Source organism: Bos indicus, chromosome 11, assembly GCF_029378745.1.
Source record: "Bos indicus isolate NIAB-ARS_2022 breed Sahiwal x Tharparkar chromosome 11, NIAB-ARS_B.indTharparkar_mat_pri_1.0, whole genome shotgun sequence".
Classification (NCBI taxonomy): domain Eukaryota; kingdom Metazoa; phylum Chordata; class Mammalia; order Artiodactyla; family Bovidae; genus Bos; species Bos indicus.
Genome location: NC_091770.1, coordinates 64,731,517 through 64,738,499, shown reverse-complemented (window position 1 = coordinate 64,738,499; position 6,983 = coordinate 64,731,517). Strand labels below are relative to the sequence as shown.

The 6,983-nt window shown below is 49.4% G+C and overlaps 1 protein-coding gene across 1 annotated transcript in view; it reads right to left on the bottom strand.

The window, feature by feature from the left end:
* Nucleotides 1-5,759: 5,759 nt before the first annotated feature.
* The window catches only part of MEIS1 (Meis homeobox 1), a 142,761-nt gene continuing 141,537 nt past the window's right edge, over nucleotides 5,760-6,983 (bottom strand). Inside the window, exon 12 of the mRNA XM_019970407.2 lies at nucleotides 5,760-6,983. This exon is cut by the window's right edge and continues 298 nt beyond it. The gene's annotated coding sequence lies outside the window, so the exon portion shown is untranslated.

The following is a 6,983-nucleotide window of genomic DNA, read 5'->3' as shown; positions in this document are numbered from 1 at the left end:
GGGCTCCGGGGGCTGAACACAGTCGCCAAGGAAACAGATGACATCCCAAACGGCACCAAAGGAAAAAAAAATGAACAGTCTTTCTTTGCCTTTCACTCTTTTCCGTCTTCCAAAGAGTTAGTTTTGGCTCAAGCAGCAGCTGCCACACAGGCATTTCGTTATTTCAGACATTAAAGACTGCAGCGGGAGGTGGGAGTCTCCTCCTCTTCCATCCCCACCCCCACTAGATAACACACAAAGCTCGCTGTTCACGGTTTAGGACTACCTGAAAACGCACGTCTTGAAAATCAGATGGGGATGGTGGTGGTGAGGGAAACGGGGTTCACACCGCCTTTGCGTTGTGTTTTCCCCGCTTCCACGATTGTCGGATGGAAACTGAGTCTGCAGAAAAAGCTGGCGCCTCGTGGGTCTGCCAGTAAGGACGGGGGCGCGTGGCTCGCCTCCATCTCCCTGCGGTGCCAGACGCTGCTCAATGCCAAGGCGGGGGGGTGGAATTGGGGGGGGGGTGGGAATGGGGAGCAGGCGGCTGCTAGGGGTGTTTGCCGCTTCGCTGGCTTTCTTTGAGATGGAATTATCAATGGGCGCAGGGATCTCCCCTAGATCGAGGAATCCGGTTGTTTAAAGCCCCAGGGTGCCCTCAGCAAGTGGCTTCAATAGGGCTTCGCTGAACGATCCCCATCCTCGCGTGTCCTGGGCTGGTGGCTGAAGTAGGCGGGCGCGAAAAAGTGATGGGTTACCCAGACTGCGTGCTGGACCTGCGTGCCTCGGGCCACTAGGAAGGGAAGGGGAATTTGCCACTTTGCGGGGGAAGGAGGAGGAAGAGAGAGCAGAAATGCAAAGCGGGGTGGGGGGGCTCCCCAAGAAGAAAACAGAAAGGAGGAGGAAGAAAGCGAGCGAGAGCAACCCCACCCTTCGAAAAGGTCGCTATCCTTAAGAAAGCAGACACGGGGTCCCCTGACCCCTGCGGGAAACGCCCCAGCGTGGAACGCGCAACCCGGGCGCTGCCTGCCCTGCCACTCGTGGCCCCCGCCCTGAGGAGCCGGCTGCGCGGGTGCGCAAGCAGGTGACTTTATTCACTGTTTCCCCAATCGGCGAGGTCCCGGGACTCGTTTTCCGCCTGGAGATTAAGATCATTGCTCGCGTAATGAACTTAATGCTTTAGGGTAGAGGTGAGTGTGTCTGCGAGTGGGCAGGGGTAGGAATTACCGACCCGATCGATGGGAGACTAGCTTAAAACTAAATCCCTTTTCTCCAGGGCTTCAGCGCCTAGGTTTCCCAGCGGTGGGCTGAGCGCGCTGGGCAGGTTAGAAGGCAGGGCGTGGAGGAGCGACCCCAGGGCTCGGGCCGCCAGAACTGAAACCCTAAAATGCCCATCTCCCCATCGAGACCCCCGGGACACCCGTTTTTACGGCAAAGGCTCTTAAAAGCTCCAATGTTGGCGAACTGATTGCTCAATATGTTGTTTTTCCTTTACAGCTCTGCCTTGGGAGAGAATGCGACGGACTCGTTGTCAGGAAGATTGGACCAAAAGCAGATAGTCTCCCCAACCCCTCCCCCCGCTCCTCCCCGCCATCAGCGACTCCCTCAAGGGGCGATTTCCCACACTCTACACCGCCCTGTCCTGGGCCTTGGGATTCCCAACCTCGTGTAGACTCTGCACCTGGCTACCTAAGTGCCACGGGATGCCCCACAGTCAAGTGGGTGAGGGGTGGTCAGGGAGAGGGGAGTGAAACGGGGCGACATGCCGGGCCACACAAGGCACCCCACGACCCAGTTCCACGCCACTCCACCCGGCGTCCAAGCGCCTACCAGGGAGCTCCGCATCGTCAGGTTTTTACTGTCTATACATCCGAGGGCCTGCTGGGATCCGAAAGGCTGGGGAAAGTCTGCAAAGGCTTTAAAGTGATCCCGAGGAGCTCCTACCTAAGGCGTTGAGTGCTGCCCATGGCTCCCCCACTGCGCCTGGCGGGTGCTGCCCTGGTTCCAAGTGCCCCCAGGCCCCAAGCTCTCGCAGTCCCTCCCGCTCCCAGAGTCGCGGCAGGACTGACCCAAGAGTCCACCAAGAAGCCTCTAGCCCACCGAGTCGAGCTGTTCGGAGGGAACGGGGCCCGGAGTCCCCCAGGAGGTGCCTCTCCACAACCTTCTGCGCTGACACAGGGTCGCCTCGTCTCCAGAGACGAAGTCTGCAGCCCCCTTAGACTTGACTTTTCAGTTGGGTTGGGGAGGGGATAGGAGGCTAGTGGAGGTGCCGGAACCGCCCCCTTTCTCCCACACCCCCACCCCCACCCCGCCCCCGGGTGCTCTGGGATCTACGCATAGACCTGTCCGCCCTGCACCTGCCGGGGGCCAGGACTCAGGGTTAGAACTCTGTGGCAGCCGCGTTCCGGCCCGGATCCCCTCAACTGCCGCCGCGGCCCGAAGGATCGGCACGCGGAGGCCGGCCCAGCCCCAGCCCCAGGCCCCAGGCATCTCCCTCCTGCCCTGCAGCAGACTCGGGGGGCGCTGCACTCGGCAATGAAGCCTGAGCGCAAAGTCTGCGCGCCGCGTGGGAGACGCGGGCGGGAGGGTGCGCGTGGCGCTGGTGTTTTTTCTTTTCAGAACCTTTCGACATCACTACAAAGTTTCTTAGTAGGCGCCTGGGCCCCGGGGTCGGAGCCTCCCACCGCCGCTGCTTCCTCTCCCTCCTCCCAGCCCCCTCGAGCCGAAAGAGACGGAGCCTCCGGCCGCCGAACTTCACCCCTCACTGCGGGGACCCCGGCGCCCCGAGCGCCGCCCTCCCCACCCCGTCCCCAGGCTCCGCGGTGGTGCTTCTCCCCGGGGCGAAGCTCGCCGGCCGGGCGCACTGGAAGGAGACACCCGCTGCCTCCCGAGGAACTCCTAATACCATCCATACAGCTTTAATGCGTTTATAATTCGATAAGTGATTTCAATTTGAAATTGTTAGTAACTAATTTTATGGGTAATTTTTCCACATCAAATATTTAAGCATCAGATTAAGGGAGCCAGTTCCGACACAGGATAATAAGGGGGTTCCCCCCCACCCCCCGCGGCCCCCCGCCTCCCTCAGATTCCTACCGAGTAGTTTTCCAAATCCCCAAAAGATGGCAGTCGAAGCCGACGTTCTTCTTTTCCTGCGGCCCTGCGAAGGGAGGGGCAGAAAGAGGGAAGAGGGAAGGAGCGAGAGAAAGGGGGAGTGAGGGAGAGAGAGGCAAAGGGAGAAGGAAAGAGACAAGAGAAAGGAGAGGGAGAAACTAGACGTTGTACGGACTTTTCAAAAGTCATTCTTTCACACATGTCTAATATAGGCAAAAAGCAGTGGTGAATTTCCTGGAAATGTCCTGGCAGAAAAGAAAGCCAAAAAACGTGCCTTGTGGGCTCAGAGCAGAGGATGTGAGAAACTCAGCACATTCCGGCTAACCCCTCCATTCAGAACAGAAGCAGGATAGGGGAGCCTGGCTTTTCGGCATTTCTTTGTATTTAACATTATATACATACTGTACAACTCAGAGGCTGTTTCCTCTACAGGACTCTGCCAGTTACCTAATGGGGGTGTGAGGAAAGGTGATGGGTGGGGGGCGGATTGCTGTGGGCGGAGGGGAGGCTGGGGCCAGAAGCGGATGAATTGCAGACCAGTTGCCAAAACTTTTTTTTTTTTTTTTTTTTCCCTGCTGCTGCTGCTGCGGCTGCCTTTGCTGCTGCCTTTGCTTTGAATGTGGGTAACTAGGAAACGGCAAGCCGTCTGAGAAGACGGAATTTCCAACGTGTAAAATGTTCTTAACGGAACCATTGAGCGAGTGCAATAAGGCGTGAGGGGGAACTAATCTTCCCATTTAAATGTTTGTGGCAATTTTATCTAAATGAATTTTAATGCTAAACGAGGGTAATTCCCCATTTGTAGCGCGTTTACTTCTCTTTCCTGTGCTTCTAAAGCAGTCGAACATCATGCAATGAACAATAACAATAAAAATACTGTCAAGGCATATTATTCATTTCGAATGTGTTATAATTACAGCTGATTAAATATGATAGGAGAATTTTAATTTTTTCGGAAAAATATTTAAATCATACTAAAAAGTAGTCTCATTCAACCGGCGCGCCCCCTCCCCAAATAAAAATAAAAAGCAGGTACAATTGCGTGCCCTTGTTTAGAAGAGGGCGTTTTGTTTTTGCCTTTTAAGAAACATCAAAAACGCTCTCAGCACCTCTATTATTTCCCTCTTTCGGTTAAGTGTCCTCAATAACCTCCGAGCTGGCTCTGAAATTTACAAGAGGAAAAGCTAAAATAGCATTAAGGGAGAGGTGGGGGTGTCCAGGCAGGGGGAAAAAGGACCCGCCAGAGAGCAAGGCTCTCACAAAACAGGCACGCAGAGAGGGGAACGCAGGCAAAGAACACAGTTTGTTTTATTTTTTTTCTAATTCACTGAACACTAATGATCTTGAGTCTTCATAGCCTCCATATTCCCTAATTCTTCTTCACTTGGACTCCTCTCCTTCTCCCAGGGCCTGCCCCCACCGCCCCCCCCCCTTCCTCCTCTCCCCTTTCTTTCCCTCCCCCACCCGGCAAGAGCTTCCTCTAGAATAAAGACTGAAAATAACCAACTCACCCAGGCATGTACTGGAGAGGAGGGGCAAATGGCTGGTTAGTTTATAAAGTTTATTATTAATTTTGAAAGTAAATAAATGGTTGTTAACGGCTAGTAACCACCTATCAAGAGAGAATTATTTCACGAATATGGACTATTTATGTAGGCGAAGAACTGCCACTGGGTCCGAATGGGAAACTGAAACAATCCCCTAGATGGGGTGGGGGCGGGGTAGGGCGGAGGGCGCTGCTTGCGAGGCTGCAGAAGGTCGAGCCTCGCTCTCTTTCTCCGGATCCACGTGTTTAGGAACCAGGCCCCATAAACAAAAGGTGAGAGAGTGCACGGCCGCTCCAGCAGGTGAGTCAGTCAATCACACGCCACCTAGTAAACCCAACCCACAGCTGGTTTCTCTTTTCAAATAGAAAATAGAATTGTTCAGGGCGGGTTTATAGGGTGACACGGGCCTGAATGTCAGGCTTGAGTTTAAGGCACTCTCCTTCGACCCATCCTTTGTTTACAAAGCAATCACTACTAAAAGCCTGATTTTTTAAAAACGAATTTGCCTTAATTAAAATATTTGTATATTTTCCTTAGCTTTGGGAAGCACTTTTTATAGCTGCAATTTTATTTCAATAAAATTATAAGCTATTCCAGCTTAAACATGTTATTTTGTACCATTTAGCTGGCTGCCATGCCGAAATTCTGTACAGCTGTTCTGGAAAATTGGTTAATAACCAGTTTGATCCAATGAGAACATAGAGCATATTTATAAAAATTAGATTTTTGAAGTCTGGTCTCTTCATCCATGTAGTTAATTTCCTAATAAACATATACTGCTCATCCTAGGTAACATCCTTAGTGAAAGACGTGGCTCAGTCCTTTAGGTTTGCCATCATGTGCAAGAATAATTTCACTGATATTAGATGAGTAATTCTGTTGGCTGTAATCTGAGTCTACAGTTAGTTTAGTGCCCTTAGGCCTTAAATTTGCTGATATTAGGAGTTCATTAAGTCAGCTTAAAGAAATCAGTGACTATTATTAAATAACTTACTTTGTGGTTCAAATTTTCAAATGCATATATATCTTAGGGAGCTAAAATTAATTTCTGTATTTACTGCATTCATCATGAAAAATTTGGGGGGCAGTAAACAAATTTTTCAAGCAGTGGAGTCAGCATGACAAAAATAATCTTGTTTTTATTTTAGATTCAGATTTCATTACTGCACTCAAACGACTACAACTGGGCTTGGCGTTATTATACAATCCAAACTGTTTCCGTCAGAAACGCTAAGACTCAGTGTGCAATGATTGTTATTAATAATTAGCTCCTTGGTTTCTTGATAGAAAAAGGCTATCAACAAGCATTTGTTTATCCACAACAAAAAGTATAATTAGCTTATCCCACTTAGTAAATCTTGTATGCATGCCAACTCATACCAAACTGCTACTTTTACAAAAAAAAAAAAAAAATTGCAATAATACAGTTCATTTTTCCAGTCCTTTTTGCACAAAATTTATTTACAATGTCTACATAAATGCTCCAAGGTGGGACTATGGAAAAATACACACATGACCGATGCTTTGCTCAGAAATAAAGTCAACATATTAAAAATAAATCTTCAGTCTATGTTTTTGAGCTGCATGAAACAGGAAGTGATGTATAAGGTGGTGGTTGTTGCATGGGGACAATGATGCTTGATGTGACAATTAGGCTTCTAAACACACGGCCTTTTGGTTTCCATGCCTCCTCCTACCAGTCTCCTTAAGACACTGCCTGCAACAGCTGATTAATCATTGTTGATGACTGCAGTTTTTCCCATCCTTCCCGATTTACATCTGTTCAGGCCAATTCAAATATGGTGAGTAAATGAATTAGACATGCAAATTCAAGCCCCAGGCTAGAGAGAGGGAGAGAGAGAAAAAGAGAGAGAGAAAGAGAGAGAGCGCGCATGGCTGAAATCCTAGGCGAGAAGAAAGATTCTTCTGCCTGATAGTTATTTTAATGCTCTAAAAATCCTGCAAGTCAGACCTTCCTGTCCCTTGCAGGATAACTGTAAGGCTTTTTAATGTAAGGAGGCTTCTGGAGGAAGTGAAGAGCTATGGAAACAACACACATAGTGTGGAAAAATTTCACATTTTTTTTAAAAAATCTATAAGAAACAACGTAATATGGATAACAGTATAATAGCATTTACAATAGTTCACTCTTTGTTCTCTTAATGTCTTATATAGTTATTTAGCATGTCCCCCAGATTGACTTCGGTTGGTATTTCCTGCTTTTTTAAGAGTCCCTATGAAGAATTAGGGATGCTCCTTGGTCCAAAGTAGATGCCAAGAATGGAACTCCACAGTCATTGCAGAAAAAACATGATTTGAAATCAGTCACCATTGCAGACAATG